Consider the following 20,001-nt stretch of genomic DNA (forward strand, 5'->3'; position numbering starts at 1 on the left):
CGCAGGAGGACATCTGGAGCTGGAAAATGTGCCATTTTTCTCCAAGTTTGCAGACTAGGAAGTGAATTACTAGCTGTTTACTAAAAACATTAATCGCTTTTAGGTGTTTTTCACACTTTTACTCACTGTGGGCTCATTTATCACTTCAATATAAAATCCTGCACCTCTATGGAAACAGAGCGACCATGACTAGATGTACAGAAAACTCAGATCATACAAAAATAACTAAACTTCAACTTCCATTATTTATTTTACAAAAATTGGGAAAAAAAAAAATTCACTAAAATCAACATGTAGAACATTTTTCCAAGTGCCCACAGGTGTTACCAGCACTGGAAGAATAAATAAAGTTATAAAATACACTAGTACTTACATTTTTTAATTCGTTTCTATACTTATTGCCTATCTGCTCTGTGCAAACACTGCCTGCAGTTCATCTAAAACACAGAATTTTTGCCACATGAATGCCAGTCACAACCGAGTCAAAGATGGCTTGACAGTTCGCCAAATGAAAGCAGAATTTTTTGATTTTTACAGAATCTGGTAAGAGTAAACGGTTTATTTTTGGTGATTTCTTTTTACACGATTTTAAGCATAGATCTGGTTAAGTTTCAGTCAGAGCAGTGCATTACAGCTCAAAAGTTCAAGAAAAGTTGAAAATCTGACATTTTTTCTGTTATTACAGGTTTTAGCGATAATGAACTGTGTTATTTTAGAGATTTCTTCTAAAAAAAAAAAGAATTTATTTCTATGATTGTCTTTAAATGAGGTGTGTAGAATACACTGATTTTGGCAAAATGTCAAGTTTTAAGCTCAGATTTGCTTTTTTACTGAAGGAACAGCCCAACACAGATGAGTAGTTCAAGGACTGTCAGAAAGCTGAAATTCTGACAACTTTTTCTGTTTTTACAGTTTCTGACTCTGATTAATGGTGCAATTTTCGTGAATTTTTAAAGAAAACTTGCCTTTCAAAACTGGAAAATTTGGGGAATTTTGGTTTCTGTGTCATTTAGTAGATTTTTACAAATTTTAAATAAGAAAAATATGCATCAATGTGTGATCCGCTTTGAAATCATTTGAATGTTCCCTTTTTTTAATATAATTGACACTGACTGACTAAATATCTCAATCCCACACACAGGGTGCAAGAATCTGGTTCATAAAATCCAATAATTGCAACAAGTCGCACTGAAGCTTCGGTAAACTTACGTCACTCCGTCTCTCTGATGTCGCCCAACACAGTTCTGATTAATCTCATGCTGCCAGGGACAGGTGGAGCTTCTCTGAAGATAAAAGCTGTCTGTCCGATACAAAAAAACGGGACAGAGGACACCCAGAGATCAGATGTTCAACTCTGTCCTCATCTCTAATCTCTTTGTCTGTGGCTACAAGCAAAAACAAGCCACTACTATCTTCTGTTTCTGATCTCATTTCAGGACGTATTTCTACTTTAAAAGGTGGTAAGTTCCCCAATTCCAACTTCATAAATATGAATATTTTCCTGTTTTTGTCCTTCTTTATGACAGTAAACCGAATATCTTTGGATTTGTGGTGAAAACGAGACATTTGAGGACATCGTTTGGGCTTTTGTTTACCATTTTTCACCATTTTCCGACACAAAACTGCAAACTTGAAAAAAAAACAATCTCAATCACAACATCCAACAGTTTATTTGACAGTAAATTGGTTGCTGAATAATCAATTTAAGTCATTTTTAAGACCAAAAAAGTCTAATTTCTCAGATTCCAACATCTTAATGTGAGCATTTTCTGATTTCTTTCTTCTTTTATGGCAATAACTGAATATCTTTGGGTTAGTGGACAAAACAAGACATTCAAGGACGTCATTTGGGCTTTTGTTTACCATTTCCTGACACTAAACTGTAATTTTGACTAAGACAAATGAATCTCAGTCACATTATCTGCTAGCATATCGGACAGTAAGTTGGTAATTGATCGGTTTGAGTATTTTCTAAGAGAAAAAAGTCGAATTTCCCCAATTCCAACTTCATAAATATGAATATTTTCCAGTTTCTTTCTTCCTCTATGACAGTAAACTGAATATCTTTGGATTTGTGAACAAAACGAGACATTTGGGGGCATCATTTTTCATCATTTTCCGACACAAAACTGCAAACTTGATTACAAAAATCTCAATCAAAACATTTAACAGTATATTTGACAGGAAGTTGGTTATTAAAGATCGATTGAAGCCATTTTTTTAGGATCAACAAAGTCTAATTTCCCCGATTTCATCATCTTAAATGTGAGTATTTTCTGGTTTCTTTCTTCTTTTATGATGGTAAACTGACATATTTCCACTCTAATGTGAGAAGTTTGCTTTAAAATGCATGTGAAGCCCAGATTAGGGGTTTACTTGCAGAAAATCAAGGCTATTTTTGCCATTTTGTTTGGCTGTTGTCACCAGAATCCCTAAAAACCAAGACACTGATTTCCATTTGGCTCCCAGGTGTCGTGTGCAGCAGCAGTATTTGTAGTATCTGTAGTATTTGTAGTATTTGTAGTAACAGCAGAGGGACCACATGTCGAGTCTTGGAGCATGTTGCTGTTGGTTTTAGCTCCGCTGCTGGCTGGGTGGCAGCTGAAGGTAAACAAACGGACTCTGCTGGGGTTTGTTTAGGTTGGACGGATGGTTTTAATTTGAGCCCGACTGTTGGAGGCCATCTGAGGAGGATGGTTAGGACTTAAAGAGTCACATTCCTAGCTGTTTCTGCTGATTTAAGGGGTTAGAAACAGTTTAAGAAGGTTAAAGAATCCCCAAACCTCCACTAGAGCTGCAAAGATCCATCGATTAGTTGATAACTAGCCAATAACCCCCATCTATTCTGATCATTAACACTTTTTGAGTCATTTTGAAAGAAAATTCCCCGGTTCAGTCTTGTTAAAATTGAATATTTTGTTTTTTTCCTCTTCTGCAATGGCAAATTAGACATTTTTACCCTCCTCTATGATAGTAAATTGGTAATTAGTTCATCGCTTTGAGACATTTTTATGAAAAATCCTCTTGAATGTGAATATTTTCTTGTTTTGTTCCTTGGATTTGACAAAACAAGGCATTTGAGGGTGTAATTTAGGCTTTGGTTAACCTTGTTTTTTACCATTTTCCAACACTAAACTACAAGTTTGATGGCAATAAATAAATCTCAGCCACAACATCTATAAGAAAAATTTAAATGACACATTTTCCCCATCATTTGTGATGTTAAATTAGTAATTTATTGATCAGTTTGGCTATTTTCTTTCAGAAATAAAGTCTAATTTCTTGATCCCAGCTTCTTAAATGTGAATATTTTCTTGTTTCTTTCTTTTTCTGTGACATTAAATGGAATATCTTTGAATTGTGAACGAGACATTTGAAGACATCATTTGGGCTTTTGCTTACCATTTTTCTCCTTTTTCTGACACTAAACTGCAAACTTATTCAAGACAAATGAATCTAAATCATGATGTCTGTTAGAAAAATCACAATTACACCATTTCCCCATCTTTTCTGACAGTAAGTTGGTAATTAATTCATCAGTTTGGGTCATTTTGTAAAGAAATAAAGTCTAATTGCTCTGATTCCAGCTTCTTAAATGTAAATATTTACTGGTTTATTTCCTCTTCTATGACAATAAATGGTACATCTTTGAATTCTTGGACAAACCAGGACATTTGTGGAAGTCATTTGGGTTTTGTTTACCATTTTTTGACACTAAACTACAAGTTGGACTAAGGTAAATGGATCTCAATGACAGCATCTGACAATAAGTTGGTAATTGATTGGTTTGAGTATTTTCTAAGAAAAAAAAGTTGAATTTCCCCAATTCCAACTTTATAAATATGAATATTTTCCTGTTTCTTTCCTTCTTTATGACAGTAAATTGAATATCTTTGGATTTGTGGACAAAATGAGTCATTTGAGGACATCATTTGGGCTTTTGTTGACCATTTTTCGACACTTTATAGACCAAACAACTAATTGATTATTCAAGACAATGGAATTAGTAGTTAGTTGTAGCTGTCGCCCACAACCTTTAACTTTTATCCTACTACTAATGCTCTTGCAGACAATGTTCTCTCATTGGATGAAGGTACAGATGTTTTGAAAGTTTCTTAGATGATCGTCTACCTAAAAAGCAAATAACCCAGGAATGAAACTGTGGGGCTTTTATTCCGATCACATGAAGTGAAACAGCAGCTGAATCGAGGGATTTTTTTCTAGTTCCAGCTCATGATTCACTGAAAGGTTGTAGAAATGTCAAAATATTTCCCTTCCTTTGTCCTGCGGGGACGTTTGGAAACACAGAAGGGCAGCGGCGGCTTTAAGAGCACCAAACCTCCTCAGGCAAATGTCACATTAGGAAGCAAGAAAAAAAAGCCGGCGTTGATGTAAAAATCACCTCCAGGCTGCGGAACCATCAGCGACACGAGCTTCACAGGTAATTCAGCCTCCGAAAAACGAGCTATCAGAGAGGCGGCGGGGGGCTTTTCTCACCTCGCCTGGACGCTTCATGATGAGCAGCCATCAGCAGCTCAGAGGCTGTAAACCAGGGGTGTCAAACATGCGGCCCGTGAGCCAAAACCGGCCCTTCAGAGGGTCCAGTCCAGCCCGCAGGACGACTTTGTAAAGTGTAAAAATTAAATTGTAGATTTGTAAAACTATAAATTTAAAATTGTTTCTAGACCATGACAAGTTGTTTTAATCATAAAGTAAAATATTACGTTGTTCTTTTCTCATTTTGTGTCTCATTTTTGTAACATTTTGTCTTGTTTTTGTTGTTTTGTCCGACTTTTCTCGTTTGTCTCATCTTTTTTGTCACTTTGTGTTTCCTTTTGGTCTTGCTTCTGTTGTTAGTCTACGTTTTTGTCAATTTGCATCTAATTTTTGTAACATTTTCTCGTTTTTTTCTGACTTTTGCTGTTTGTGTCATCTTTTTTGTTGTGTTGTTTCCCTTTTGCTTTGTAACTTATTCGTCAAATTTTTTGTCTCTTTTTTTATTTTGTTTTGTGTCGTTTCTCTTATTTTTGTCATTTTGCATGTCATTTTTGTAATACTTTGTCTTGTTTTTGTTGGGGTTTTTTTTATCTTTTTTTGACTGACTTTTGATGTTTGTCTCTTTTTTTTGTCTCATTTGTGTCATTTGTGTAATTTTTTGTCTTGTTTTTGTCGTTTTGTGCATTATTTTTGTAATATTTTGCCTTTTTTTGTAATTTTTTTTGCCTTTTTTTGTCTGACTTTTGTCATTCCTGAGAAATGTAGCATGGGTAAAGTTCTGCAATGTGGGAAAACCTCCATAAAAGAAAAGTTGGAGCCACAGAAATGAGAATCTGAAGAGAAAAGGTGGATTATTTTGGACTAAAGTGTGACGGTGTGGCAGCAGGGGAATGGCAGTAAATCAGCCGCCCCCCTTCCCTCCGCTGCGTAAACACCAAAAAGGTCCGAGGAATCCCACTCATCCGTGGCCGGAGGAAATGAGGGCGAGAGATATCAGAGTGGCTGCACTAGGAGGGTGAACAGCCTCAACACAGACGGCTCATTGGCAGCGTCGTTTGAAGCCGCTGTGTGGTCACAAGCGCTTCAAACCGAGGCAAGTAAAACTCCAACCACGGCAGACTATCAAGCCAATTACCAGAATACAGCTTTGGTGTTAAGTCTGGACACATTATCACAGGTTTGGAGCGGAAACAGACTCCAAAAGAAACACCAAGAGACCAGAAAAGAAGCTTCACCACCAGAGAAGCCTTGGAAATGCAGCTGAAGTCTGTTCAAAGCTGCATAACTTTACTTCAAATTATAGCAGAGATGCCACAGTTTGCAAGGATATGCAATAAGTCGCACTAAAAAAAAATCTGTGAAAATCTGGCAGCAAAGGTGAGAGAAAACCACTACAAAAAACACAGAGAATGACTATAAAGTTCAAGAACTGTAAGATTGAAAATATCTGTAAAATAATTATGCTTTGAGCAGATTTAAATACAGTAAAGTAGTGTTATCTTACAGTAAAAATACAGTAAAGTTTGCATTGGTTTTTTTGAGTTATGACAACTTGTAATTCTAATTACACCACAAAAAGAAATCCTGTAATTTAAAAAATATAAATCTAAAAATAAAATATAAAAAATTTAAAAAAAAATAAAAAATGATTAAAAAAAATTTTTTTAAAAATTAAAAACTACAAATATCTGTAAAATAGAAGTTTTTTAAAAAGTATAAAAAGACATCAGTGATAAAAACAGTAAAAATCTGGGGGGGAAAAATCCACAACTTCCTTTTGTACAGTGTAAAAAGAATTTTCTTGGGAAAAAAGAAAATCTGAAAAATTTTCATAAAAAACAAAACAGTGAAAAACTGTCAAATAAAAAAAGCAAAAAAAAAACCCCACATATCTGTAAATTAAGATTTTTTTTAAATTGTGGGGAAATAAAAGCAAACAGTTTTAAAAATAATAGTATATTTTGCTGATTAAATACAGTGATACTGTGTAATTTTACAGTTAAACCTGTTTTTAAAAAAATCATTATTATTTGTGAAAAATACGAATTCTTGATGTGAATATTATTTACAGTTTGACAGATGAATTTATTTACAGATTAACACATTTTTCTGCTATTTTACTCAATATTATTTGTCATGTAACAAAATAGGTAAAGTCTCTAAAATAACTGTAAACCTTTCCAAAAAATTACATTTAAAACTGTTAAAAACTTTCTTTTTTTACAGTTCATGCTTCATATGTTGGAATTGAACATTTTCACACCATAAATTTCTCCAATAAAGAGGAAAAACTGACATCCAACATGAAATGTGGGTCGTGTAACACAAAAATGATCAGCTTTACCTCAATCTGCAATCTAAGACTTCTCTTTCAAGCTGCTTTTTCTCCCAGAGTGCAGTGAAATCCTCCCATTTATCAGCCTGATTAACACGTAATAGGCGGCATTATAGTAAAAAAACACACACACGACCCTAATATCCCTGCAGGCTGCACTAAAATTACATAAACTATTACAGCAGCGAGAGCATCTGCCAAGCGCCTCCTCCGGCATCCAGCAGCAGCACATCAGAGCGCTACAAGCCGCCGCTCACGCTCTCCAAACCCTCCTCCTCCTCCCTGAGTGCATTTACACCAGCGCTGGGGTGTTTTCACAGGATAGGAGGGAAATGTTTGCAGCTGCTGCACCGAGCGGTAAAAAGATCACAGCTTCCACGTAGGATTCTGTCACCTGGTATCATCAGTCTGTGACAGCCGTATAAATCCAACCGTCCTCCTGCAGAAACCAACACTCAGGGATGATTTTACAGCTTCTGCTGATGGTTTTCTAACCAAGCTGAGACATTTACCAACAAAGCAGGACTCAAACACAAGTTTAGGTGGAGATTAATGACCGGAAACTTCAAAATATGAAAGACAATTAGTGTGTTGAGTGAATGTGCAGTTGCAATTATGAAAAAACTGGTGGAAAAGTGGAAGTTTTTGCACATGGGTTACATTAAAAGATTATTTTAATCTAAATTTATCCTGCACATGACATTTAAGTAAAATTTTAACAGCATTCTGTGACTTTTCAACCATATTTTTCTCCAGAAAATGCTCAATAGTCAACTGTAAAACCTCTATCTGCAGTAAAGAAGCTTGTGATACACCAAAAAGATCCAAAACAGCTACCAGCTTGAACATTTTTTCAATTTCAGCTGTTTTCTCAGCAGTATCACCTGCAAATCATGATGGCTCAGCTTGAACAGACAGGCTTTTACAACATCGAAATTATTTTTTATATAAATCTAGCACAATTCTAACAGCATTCAGTGATTTTTCAACCATATTTTGCTAAAAAAAAAAAATGCTCAATACTCAACTGTAAAACCTCTATCTGCAGTAAAGAAGCTTGTGATACACCAAAAAGATCCAAAACAGCTACCAACTAGAACATTTTGTCAGTTTCAGCTCAGTTTTCTCAGCTGCTTCACCTGCAAATCATGATGTCTAAGCTTGAACAGACAGGCTATAAACACACTTTTCTTTCATCATCAAAGCATCAGCATCCCACACGCATTTTATCCACCTTCATACGACTTTTAGCACCAAATATGAGCCTCCTGTCGCCATATTTCACGACAAGAAACGTCCCATTTCCCACAAAGCCTCTGGTGTTTGTACACAAACCACCGCAGCGCACAGTAGCAGCAGCAGCAGCTGTGTGATCCACAACAACAATAAGTCATTCAGGCGTTTCCAGAGGAGGTAACCTCATATTTTCTGCGCACCAGCGTCCTGCCAAAGCACCAATAAACGGATTTAACTTGTCAGCACATTAAGGAAACCCCCGACGCACGCCTGTAACGCAGAACAGAGCCGAGCAGAGCAGGAGTTATTCAGGAGAGATGCGGGATTAACTTCACTGATCCTTCACTGTCTTGTAGAGGAGGAAAGACTGCGACTGAGGGAGGGAGGGGAAGGGAATCCTCTTAGCCAGAAGGTAGTGGGGGTTAAAAATAGTTCGACATTGACACTGATTTGAAAAATCCAATTTATGGGGTAAATATTGGGGCGAAATGAGCTAATTTGGGCATCATCACCTCTTGTTTGTTCTGATTTTAAAGCATAAAAGTCAACAAAAAACGCACAGAAAACACTCACTGCAGCAGAAATACCAAGAAACTCCAAATTAACTCGTAATATTTAAGAAAACAGACAGAAAGCAGGCGGTCAGGTCATCTGTGTCGTCCACGGCTGGACATTAAGTGCGCTCTTTCCACCACCTGCGCGCATTTTGGAGAAGCTCCACCTCCAAAACAACGAAGCATTCAATAAAAGAATAAAATAAAATCACCAAACAGAGAAGAATCACACATAAATCTGCACGTCTCACCTCAAAAAGCAGCAATCCAGGTGCGTAATCTGTCCCCAAATCCGTGCGTAAAAAGCGCGTAAAAAGCCGAGACTTTGCTCCGTTTTTGTCTCTTTTGGATGTGAATAAACCGACGCGGTGAAACGCAGCAGTCCGTCTCCTCACTGTGGCATAACTCGGGTGTGAATGAGCCCAGAGCCGGACGTGTATTCCCGGTTTCACTTCGGCAGCGAGTCGCTGCGGAGGAGATCGATCCGCCTGAATGAATGAGCGCTCCAACTGTGCTGCTGCAGCTCCGCCGCCGCCTTCGCTCGTCTGAGCGCTCCGGAGCCGCGACCAGCCTGAAGACTACAGAGCGAGGGGGGGAGGCAGCAGCCAATCAGAGCACAGCACTCACCCCTTCCTCTCCCGTCTCATCCTCCCCCTCCTTCTGTGGATTCCAATTTCATTTCTCTTTCCCTTTCTCCAGCTCCGTTTCACTCAAACCGTGAGGTGTTTTCCGTCACATCATCCTCTGACAGCAAAATAATCACCCACAGGGACTTTTACAGGAATATTATTTAATTAAAGATAAAAAATGATTGATTTAGATCCGGCGTGTCAAACTCAGTTTAGTTCAGGGGCAACTTTCAGCCCAATTTGATCTCAAGTGATCAGTAAAACAGCAACATAATAACCTATAAATAACAACAACTCCAAGTTTTTCCTTTGTTTTAGTGCAAAAGGGAACAGATCACAGAGTTTCTACGAAGGAACAAAACATTAATCACAGGTATCTGGAGCTGAATGACAGTATTTTACTTTATGATCAACCCGACATAAATCAGACCAAAAAAAGCCCAAAAAACAACAAAAACAAGACAAAATATTACAAAAATGACACACAAAATGACAAAACGGACAAACAAAATGATGAAAAATTAGACAAAGTTACAAAGCAACAAAAAAATGGACAGAGACAAAAAATGCAAAACGACAAAAACGATACACAAAACAATGAATAAAGCAAAACACAAAATGACAAAAATAAGACAAAAAACACAAGTGAGACAAAAACGAGACAAAACGAAAAAAGTCAGACAAAAAACAAAAAACAAGACAAAATATTACAAAAATGAGAAACAAAATGACGAAAACGAGAAACAAAATGACCAAAAAATTACACAAATGACACAAATGAGACACAAAACGACAAAAGCAAGAAACAAAATGACAAAAAAAGAGACAAAAGACAAAAAATAAACAAAAAAGAGACAAAAAATTTGACAAAAAGGTTACAAAGCGACAAAAAAATGGACATACGACAAAAATGAGACCAAAAATGGCACGTGAGACAAAAAACAAAACGACAAAAACTATACACAAAGCAACGAATTAAGCAAAACACAAAATGACAAAAATAAGACAAAAAACACAAGCGAGACAAAAAGGAAACACAAAGTGATAAAAATGAGAAACAAAATGACACAAGTATTTTTCACAAATATTTTTGAGACCGTGTTTTACTGTAGAATTACACTGAAAATCAGCAAAATAAGCCATAATTTTATATTATTATATTTGAAGTTATTTTCACTGTTTTTTACATTACATTGTTTTGTTTTGTTTGTTTGTTTTACATATTTTATTCTGATTTTTACACTTTTTTGAACAGGATTTCTTGTGACAGTAGTGAGAATTTGAAGTTTTCAGAATTTAAAAAGACTAACGTAAACTTTCTGTTGCTGCTAGTGTACGTTCTAATTCTCAATCCACCTATTTACAGGAATGTCAGATGAAGAACTTGGAAAGTCCCCAACTTTAAAAGTAAAACTCAATAATACAATGACTTTCTGTGTTGATCGGTAATTTTAGCCAACTGGAAGCACAATTAAATAAAGTTTTTCAATCTTTTCTGGAACAAAAAGCTTTCTCACAATGAATTCCCATTGAAAAAATGAAACTGAACATTCCTCTAAAAGGTGCAGCCTTAAACGTAAAAACAATAGTTTCTCGGAAGGAAAAATATTTAACGCAACAGTTTAGAATCTTTCTGTGTCAACCGATTTGAATTTTGCTCTCGAAACCACCCATTAATGGTGGTAACAGTTACCTTTAATAACCTTTTAGACGCTATAAAGGTGATTTATGTCTGTAGGCATGTAGAGACAGAGCCACAACACACAACCAGTAGTGAAATCCATTAGAACTACACACCCAGATATGGAGTTACATCCAGGAATTACAGTTTTTCTGGGGGAATTTTGATGCGTAATAATGTCTGTACAAGCATTGTTTCCATACAGATGTATTTTACCAGCAGAGTCATCCTCCATTCAACCACAGAGTAGCTCCGACCAACCAGAAAATACACTGATTAAAGGTTTTCATTGTCAAAAATATCAGTTTTTACACGTCAATAAATACTTTATTTGCACACGTTTTGATTAGTTGAAGTGTGTGCGATTCTGGTTTAGCTGTGGATTTAGTGGAAGCTCTTGTACAGATTAGTAAGGACTGTAAGGATGAAACTTACTTTGAAGTGCTACAACCTGCTGAACGATGCAAGACTGAGCCGGTACCTACAGCTAAAAGACAGAAACTAAAGGCCGGGTTGTCTAGATGAAGTTTTGTTTTCCCTGTTTTAGCATTCAGTTTCTGCCAATACTGAGTTCCAGCTGCAGTACCTGGTGGCGCCACCAGGTGGAGCATCTTACCGATTATTACTGTAGCAGCCAGAGGAGGCTAACACTCGGACAACATTTGAGCAGTTCCCTGTTGGCAAACAAAGAGTATTGTTGGGGTTTAGCTAGCAATGGGGCACCATGACAAAGACTTAGGTGGTGATTAATGACGTCCAACCAGAGTGTATGTGCTTAAGACAAACTGGGATCAACTAGGATGGTGTTTTTATATCCCAGTAACATAACAAAGCCATTTTTTTTTGGTCCAAATCATGTGTTCATTGACTAAATAGCAGTATTAGCACACGGAAAAGCTGAGAGCATTGTAATGGTTTAGCTAGCAATGGGCATCATGACAAAGACTTATGTAGTGCTTAATGACCTCCAACCAGAGTTCATGTGTTTAAAACAAATTGGAATAAACTATGATGGTGTTTTGATATCCTACAGGTATAACAAAGCCACCGTTTCAGTCCAAATCATGTCTGAATAGCAATATCAGCACACTTCCAAGCAGAGAGCATTGTGAAGTTTTAGCTAACAACTCGCGCCATGACAAAGATTTATGTGGTGCTTAACGACCTCCGACCAGAGTTCATGTGTTTGAGACAAAACTGGAATCAAATAGGACACTGTTTTTATATCCCAGTGGCATAACAAAGCAACCATGTCAGCTCAAATTGTGTCTAAATAGCAATATCAGCACACTTCCAAGCAGAGAGCATTGTGAGGTTTTAGCTAATAACGGGCACCATGACAAAGACTTCTGTGGTGCTTAATGACCTCCGACCAGAACTCATTTTACAGACAAATTGGAATCAACTAGGACAGTGTTTTTATATCCCAGTGGCATAAAAAAGCCACCGTTTGCAGCCAAAACCATATATCTAAACAGCAATATCAGCACACTGGCAAGCAGAAAGTATTGTACGTGTTTAGCTAGCAGTGGGTACCATGACAAAGACTTATGCGGTGCTTAATGACCTCCGACCAGAACTTGTTTTAAAGACAAACTGGGATCAACTAGGACAATGTTTTATATCCCAGTGGCATAAAAAAAGCAACCGTTTTCAGCCCAAACCATATGTCTAAATAGCAATATCAGCACACTGGCAAGCAGAAAGTATTTTGCAGGTTTAGCTAGCAATGGGCACCATGACAAAGACATAGGTGGTGCTTAATGACCTCCGACCAGAGTTCATGTGTTTAAGACAAAACTATGATGGTGTTTTTACATCCCGGTGTCATACAAAGCCACTTTTTTAATCCCAAATTGTGTCTAAATAGCAATATCAGCACACTTCCAAGCAGAGAGCATTGTTGTAACAAATAATGGGCACCATGACAAAGACTTATGCGATGCTTAATGACCTCCGACCAAAGTTCATGTGTTTAAGAGAAACTGGGATCAACTTTGATGGTGTTTTTATATCCCAGTGGCCCATATATGATGATTTTAAACATTTAGGTGGGCAAAATATGCAAAAAATAAGAATTTGAGAAGGGGACAAATAACTTTTCACGGCACTGTATGTCATGTGTCGTTCTAACAAAGCCGACTGATTTAATTTGTTCAGAAAGGTCAAAGCCATCTCGCTGTTTTATTAGACAACAGATTCGATTATTTCCTCTCCTAGGACACAAACTTCACTGCAGCTGGACTGAAGGTCTGCAGAAATCTGGCTTCCCGCTGGACGTTTGTTTGTTTGTTTGCAGAAAATCTTTGCGCTCGGCTGACTTTCTCCACGTTTCCAGGCCGAGTAATAAGCCACGGTAAAATAACAGCAAATCATCCCAGATCTCATCAACGTCCAGAGGTATTACGTAATCTGGGATTAGCGCAGATTTATGCGTTAATCTGTCTTTTTCTCTTTCCTCTTAAATGACTGCACAAAGCTCTGGCTGGAAGCCACAATGTTGGACGTCACGGAGTGTAAACACAATGTATGTCTGCAGACACGGCAAACAGCAGTCACGTCTGAAGCAGATTCACATCTCAAGTGGAAATCATGGATTTTCTCTCTTATGTTATGCAACAAAAGACACACAAATAGCTCAGATTTAGGTTCAGAGCTCATCAAGAAACATGTTCTTCAACCAAATATTGTATTTATTTCAGTTTAAATCTGTCTGCTATGGATATTTGGACTTTTTGGATCAGTTTTAACAACAATTTACAACCTAAACAATCCTAAATATAATGGAAAAGAAGGTTATGATCATTAAAAATAGCCGTATTAAAAAGTTGCAACTATTATTTTCATTGTCAATTAATCTGCTGATTGTTTTCTCAGTAAATTGATGATTTGTTTGGTCTATAAAATGTCAGAAAATGGTGAAAAATTGAATCAATTTAATGTCTGCAGACTTGGCAAACAGCTGTCACGCCTGATGCAGATTCACATGTCAAGTGGAAATTATGGATTTTTGTTCTCATATTATGCAACAAAAGAAACAGAAATAGCTCAGATTTAGGGCCAGAGCTCATCAAGAAACATGTTCGTGAAACAAATATTGGAAATATTTCAGTTAAGTCTATCATTTATGGATTTTTTGACTTTTTGGATCAGTTTTCCCAACAATTTATCACCGAAACAATCCTGAATATAATGGAAAAGAAGGTTATGATCATTAAAAATAGCCGTATTAAAAGTGTTTCAATTATTATTTTCATTTTCAATTAATCTGATGATTGTTTTCTCAATAAATAGATGATTTTTTTTGGTCTACAAAATGTTAGAAAAAGGTGAAAAATGTCAATTTACTGAGTTAATTGGTCAAGAAACCAAAGATATTCTGTTTTCTGTTGGAGAGGAGGAAAGAAACGTGAAAATATTTGAATTTAAAATGTTTTTTTTGGCCTTTTTCTCTTTGAAAAAAAATCTTAAAATTGGTTATCAAATACTTGAAAATTAATCAACTAATCATTGCAGCTCTAATATATTAATAAGAACAAGATGAAAACAAGGCAGGCTTTGTTTTTTGATGTTATTGTGCTAAAAATCTATTGAAAAGGCCAAAATCTACAATGTAAAACACACCAAACACTCCCTTTTTTCTGTATTTTAAAAATGAAAACAATAATCTAGAAAAGCAGGCTCCAAATATGCTGTTTAGGAATTTTTTATTTTTTTTTTTTAAATCCATAATTTCTTAAAGTAGCTAGGTGTTGTAGTCTGTTTTTAAAATGTTACTCAAATGGGAAGATATGGTGCTTTTTCAGGGACTATTTCCTGTGGCGGATGAATCCACATTTCGTGTTTCGTCAAGTATTCGGAGCAGCAGGATTGTATATTTGGGTTGATTCAAAATTAACCAGATTGTATGTGTTGATTCTAACAATAAGAATGAGATGAAAACAGGGAATACTTTGTTTTTTGATGTTGTTATTGTGCTAAAAATCCATTAAAAAGACTAAAATCTACAATGTAAAACACACCCCACACTAACTTTTTCCTATATTTTTAAAAATGAAAACAATAATCTTGAAGAACAGGCTCCAAATATGTTGTTTAGTAAAAATAAAACCCCAATAATTTCCTCAAGTAGCTGGGCATAGTAGTTTGTTTTGCAAATGGGAATAAATGGTGCTTTTCCAGGGACTACTTCCTGTGGTGGATGAATCCACATTTCGTGTTTCAGCGAGTATTCGGAGCAGCAGGATTATATATTTGGGGTTGATTCAAAATAACCCGGACTGTATGTGTTTATTGTGAGGCAGGAACATGTCATTCTGTCTAAAGGTGCGGCTCATTGTTGAGTTTTCGGTTATTTTTAGACAACAATGGCGCTCTATGACACGCAGGAATGAGATGTTTCAGACAGACAGTCCTTGTTGAACATTTAACAGAGATGAATGAGTTTCAAGACCTCCGCCCGTTAAGTATTCATGGGTTTTGTCTCTGTAGCACGATACCAGTCTAACCAGTAACGTGTGCAGGTCTGGTTTCTGCATCTGAAAACCTAGAGGAAGTGGGGCTTTTCCATCCCAGCCTCTTCACGCTCGTCCAGGGCAGCGAAAGATTTCCAGTCTGTCTATTCAGGTAACAATCAGCATGAGGGCAGCTGTAATAAACAGACAGAAATGATACTGCTCATTCGATGATGTGTTCTGAGGTTTAACGGCATCGGACACGCTGCCGTAAAAAGGTACATCGTGTCCGCAAGACGTCAGATGACTAAAGATAGAGAGAAAAAACGCTGGGTCACACTGTCAAAACTGTGTTAAAGGTCTCTTATGTAAGTGCGACATCCAGGTCGGTGCGCTGGATATGAAATGTTCCCGTGTTTGCGCTACATTCCCGATAAATATAGAAGAAGACGAGCATCAGGATGTTGAGGTGGGAGGTTTCAGGTCATGGTCCGGTGTTTGGCTAACGGAAACCAAACTCGTTGAAGGACATATGATCTAATTTCATCTGCACCGGTGGCCCCAATGTCTTGTAGATTTTCATAGTACATCATTAACGTCACAAAAGATCAACTCTCCAAGCTGTGGTTTACGTAACATTTTATATACGCTTCATGCAGGACGGATGTATGGTCATAGAGTTTAAGTGCCTGCAGAGTCACGACAGAACATGACTAGACTATTTATCTGTCTGTTTGAACAAAGAGTAGATAGACAGATAGATAGACAGATAGATAGATAGATAGATAGATAGATAGATAGATAGATAGATAGATAGATAGATAGATAGATAGATAGATAGATAGATAGATAGATAGATAGATAGATAGATAGATAGATAGATAGATAGATAGATAGATAGATAGATAGATAGATAGATAGATAGATAGATAGATCCTTTATTGATCCCACAGCGGGGAAATGTACAAACAAACTGACGAACTGACAGCAAACTCTTCAAATACTCCTTCCTACTGAGGCAGTAGTCGTGCATATGGCTCATTCCAGAACTGGAGGACATTCAGGCTTCAAATTTTTTGAAAAATAAACCTCTCTGGCAATTTTCTGCTCTATATTCATCAATTATAGGTAATAAACTATCAAAGGCTTGATTGGCTCAGCATACACATCAGTGGTGCCATTTTTATTCCATGTTTTATTTGTGGTTTGCTAACCCTACTCTAATCACAGTAGCAGGGTTGCTAATCCATGCTAATGTTAGCTAGCAAGCAAGATATGTAGCATTTCAAGTGGGAATTATATTTTTCTTTCTATTATGCAACAAAAAAGAGAAATAGCTCAGATTTAGGGTTATAGCTCATCAAGAAGAACCAAATACTGTAGATATTTCAGTTTAAGTCTATCATTTATGGATTTTTGGACTTTTTGGATCAGTTTTCCCAACAAGTTACCATCCATCTAAACAATCTTGAATATCATAAAAAAAAAAGAAGGTTATAATAATTAAAAATAGCCATATTAAGAGGGTTGCAACTATTGTTTTCATTGTTAAATAATCTGCTGATTGTTTTCTCAATAAATAGATGAATTGTTTGGTCTGTAAAATGTCAGAAAATGATGAAAAATATCAATGTAATGCGTTATTCTGTCCAGAACCCAAAGATATTCAGTTTAATGTCAGAGAAGAGGACAGAAAAATGAAAGTAATTGCATTTAAAATGATTTTTTGAATGTTTTCTCTTTTTAAAAAAGTATTTCAATTGGTTATCAAATAGTTTTAAACTAATCAATTAATCACTGCAGCTCTGATATATTAATAAGAACAAGATGAAAACAAGGAAGGCTTTGTTTTTGATTTTTTATTGTGCCAAAAATCTATTGAAAATGCCAAAATGGGCAGGGCAAAACACACCCCACACTGTAGTTTGCTTGTGTTTTAAAAATGAAACCAATAATCTTGAAAAACAGGCTTCAAATATGTTGTTCAGCAAAAATAAAACTATTTAATTTTTTTTTCCCACAATCACAAGAGACATCAATGAAAAAAATAATACCAAAAAGAGGAGATTTAAATTTCATTTTAACTGTTTTATTTGAGATTCAAATTGGTCATCAGGACAGTGGGACAAGAGAAAAATGGCATTTTAGGAGGAACTCCAGATTTATTTGGTATTTTAAAAAATATTTTCAAACATTTTTTTCTCCTATTGTTTTTTAGATTTGGTCTAAGGAAAAAGACATTTACACAACAACTGCATGTTTTAGTATTTTGTACGTGGATTATTTGAAATTTGATGTGTGGGATGTTGTAACATGTCCTCCAGTTCTGGAATGACCCTTGTATGACTGCAGCTTTTTGTTAATCTGCCATCTTAATTAAATCAGTAGAAAAACATGCCAACAATCATTCGACACTCAGGAAGTTTAAAAGCAGCCTCAGGGTTTGTGTGTAATTTATTGTATTTAGTGACTGCAGTAATTACATCTGGTATTGTGTTGTTTTAAGTGCTGTACTTCATATTCTGTGCTTGTTTTTTTATGTTCCATGTTCTTCCCTCATGAACAATAGATCAGGAAATCATTAAAGACTCCTGTTTAAGCACCAATGCATGTACAACATTTCAATCTCACATGCAACACTTAAATAACCATGTGCGATATTGTTGTTACTCCGCCAAGGAACACGGCAGAGTTATGTGATGATCAACGTTGATTTGTCTGTCTCTCTGTTAGCAATATTACTCAAAAACAGACCAACAGATTTGGGTGAAATTTTCAGTGAAGGTCAGAAATGACACAAGGACCAAGTGATTAGATTTTGGCAGTGATGCAGCTTATAGTCTGGATCCACACATGTATTAAAGATTTCTGTATCATTGCTAGAGAGCGGCATGCGTCACTGTAACCATGACAACAAGTGAATACGACGTCAGCTGCCTGCTGATGATCACATGATTGCAATTCTACTACAAATCCACCACTGAGGACCCCAGATTCTTTCAAGATTTCATCCGTGTTCATCCGAGTACTGCGCTCTGAGTGCTTTTCTTGTTTAAATTGCACTTCTGGGCATTTCATTATATCTAATTTCACTTCCATGGAGATAGTTTTCCTTTTCTTCAAAGCACTGCCATCAGAAGAGTCTGACTTGCGCTTGGGAGCCATAATGAAGGGCAAAAAGTTTCCAAAAAAACTACAAAAACTAAAGAAAGCAAATGCAGCATAATCCAATGTGGCATACAACCGGTGAATGTAAACAAAGCCGTCTTCCTCGTATAGCGCCGTGTGGCGACGTATTCCCTCACTCCGCTCGCCAACTAGTTCCCGCGCAAAATTAGTTTCCATGTCGCAAACGCCGTAAGGACGGAACAAGACTTTCTCAATACATATATGGTAGATGGTGACGTAAGCACGAAATGCCGTAGGTCGAGGACGTCGTAAACCGAGGACCTGCTGGAGTATTTCTTTTATTTTTTTAGAATTTGTCAGATTTAGAGTCTATATTTATTCTTTTACCGCTTTGTTGTTGCCGAGTACCGTAACTCTATTCATCACGTCAAATTCCTTGTGTATCCAAGCTCACTTGGCAATAAATGCTTTCTGATTTCTGATTTCCTGCCCGGCGACATCACAGAAAAATTAGCCGCTAGCTAACTCTGATGTGATTACTGTTCACTAAATATACAATAAATTAATTCAATTTTGCACAGAATACACTATATATACCTACCTATGTATATTAGACTGCATATATTTTTTAATGTTTTAGCATCTCCGTACTGTATTAAATTTAAAATAAGTAAAGTTCAGTGAAGAAAAGCAGCTTTATGTGGACAATTATGGATTTTTAAAGATTTTTTTTTTCCTTCTTGATAGGTGATTTATTGTCTGGTTGGAACTCCAGCAGTAATACTGGTGAGACAAAAAAAAAAAAAGCTGAAAGAGTCCTGAATAGAAATCTGTGGGAAAATTCCACTGAGCCAACAATGGTGGTTCTATGACACATATCCTGCTCTTCCACCCAAAAACCAAACTGCACGGTTTAAAATAGAGGTTCAGGATGCAGCAGGTGCAGACAGACTTCAAATAATCTTCTTTAAGTAATCTATAAATAGCATTTTTATTGGCTCACCGTATCTATAACATGATTTAGAATGTGATTTGTGCTTTAGAGCTCTGCATCAAGCTGTAAATGAAATATTCAAGACAATTCTGCATGAAAATTAGCGTAAAATTAGGTTTTTAAACCATATTTTGGGGCAAAGTCACCAAATATGTTAAGTTTTTAAACCTGCGTTTTCAACAGGACTGACTGGTGATTCTACACATGCAGTCTCTATGTCATCTAGACCATTGAAACTGCAGTTTTGCCATCTATTTAGATACAAGTCTGGTCTCGTTAGTCCAAAATAACGACTACCAAGTAGCTTGTAAGGGTTTTGTATCTACTCTGACTAGTGTTTTATATTATTCCAGCAAGAAAAGTCAAATAATTTGATATCATGTGAGCCACGAGTTTAGTTTGTCCCTGTTAAATTTGCTGGATGTGATTTTCTCAATGATGAATAATGAAGCTATCAGTTCCACTAGATAGGATGTGAACTAGAGGCTTGTG

General features: G+C 36.4%; 1 protein-coding gene across 4 annotated transcripts in view; it reads right to left on the bottom strand.

The window, feature by feature from the left end:
* Positions 1-20,001, bottom strand: part of rasgef1ba (RasGEF domain family, member 1Ba) — a 195,602-nt gene that overhangs the window by 37,485 nt on the left and 138,116 nt on the right. Inside the window, exon 1 of one of the 4 annotated variants that reach the window (XM_023294734.3) lies at positions 8,874-9,176. The exons of the other annotated variants lie outside the window; for them this stretch is intronic. The gene's annotated coding sequence lies outside the window, so the exon portion shown is untranslated. Of the gene's footprint in view, positions 1-8,873; positions 9,177-20,001 lie in introns of those variants that run through there. 4 annotated transcript variants of the gene reach the window in all.

This window comes from Amphiprion ocellaris, chromosome 6 (genome assembly GCF_022539595.1).
Source record: "Amphiprion ocellaris isolate individual 3 ecotype Okinawa chromosome 6, ASM2253959v1, whole genome shotgun sequence".
Lineage (NCBI taxonomy): Eukaryota > Metazoa > Chordata > Actinopteri > Pomacentridae > Amphiprion > Amphiprion ocellaris.